The sequence below is a fragment of the Capsella rubella genome, unplaced genomic scaffold (genome assembly GCF_000375325.1).
Source record: "Capsella rubella cultivar Monte Gargano unplaced genomic scaffold, Caprub1_0 scaffold_18, whole genome shotgun sequence".
In the NCBI taxonomy this organism is placed as follows: domain Eukaryota; kingdom Viridiplantae; phylum Streptophyta; class Magnoliopsida; order Brassicales; family Brassicaceae; genus Capsella; species Capsella rubella.
In genome coordinates this window covers 36,626-37,903 of record NW_006238906.1, presented here as the reverse complement: position 1 = coordinate 37,903, position 1,278 = coordinate 36,626, and positions in this window count along the sequence as shown.

Genomic DNA, 1,278 nt, shown 5'->3' with positions numbered 1-1,278 from the left:
ATCCTTGTCCTGAAATTGTTTAAACCCTCATGATTCTCAAAACCTTTTTCTGCTAGCCAAGTGAGTTTGTTAAGCCTTGCACAACCAGATTCATATACTTGAATAATGAATGTTAAAAGGAATGAATGATTTGAATGCATGTGTAGATCAAGGGATAGAATCAGTTTCGGATTTGATGAGTTTGTCTAAAGTCGTTAAGTAAAGTTCTCTCAGCATGCATCAAAGACTTAGCAACCAGGACATTGATTTTAACTGCTCTATCTTGCAAGTTACAGGTTCTGAGACCCCATTTTCAAACCTCTCTTCCACTTTGTTTCTTTTTGCTTTGCTTGAGGGCAAGCAAAGACTAATTTTGGGGGAGTTGATAAGTCTGTATTTCATCGCTTTTTTAGCATGCATTCATCATCTTTTCAGCATCATTCACTTGTTGATTCGCATCATATTGATCCCTTTCTGCATGTTTTACATACTTAGGTAGGTTTTATGCATATCATGCATATCTTGCATACATTGTGCATATTTGGAGTGTTTCAGGTACTTAGGAGACATGCAGAGCGAAGCAGAGGAACAAGCGTTACTCGACATGCAAACGATCGAGTGGGACGATCGAGTGAGAAGCAAGGATGCGTTGCAGTTACATTGACGTTCGAGTGAGCAGCAGACGTATACGATCGAGTGGCAGATCGAGCAGAAGGGAAGCGAAGCAGAACTACCTGTCACTCGATGCACTCACTCGAGTGACATGATCGAGCAAAGCAAAGAAGTAGCTGATGGTTTTACAGGTCACTGGACACGATCACTCGAGTGACACGATCGAGCAAAGCAGAGAAGATGGTCACTTGAGATGCTCACTCGACCCACTTAGTCTTAACAACCTTTGAACCGCTTTTACGTTGTCGTTTTATGTTTTAAGGTTTTCCCAAACATTGTTATAAATAGGCTTCATTTGGATTGCCCAAGATATCGAGTTTATTTTTATTAGGTTTTTGTTGTTAGCCACCAAACGATCCTGAGAATTATAATCGTGATTTCTTTTGAGTCATTGATATTTTGCAGTTAGTTCTTGAATCATTGTTGTTACTCTTCCTATCATCTTTATTATTATGCATGTTTTGAACGATTCTTGTTTCATGATGTTTAACATGATTTCTGCGTCTGAGTAGTGTTAGGGTTCTTGAGGATGGGATAGATTAGGTGGAGGATGTTAGTTTGCTAGAGTGTTTAAGTTAGATTCGTTTTGTTTCCCTTCTGGACTAGAGTTTTATTAGCTAGTTCTTC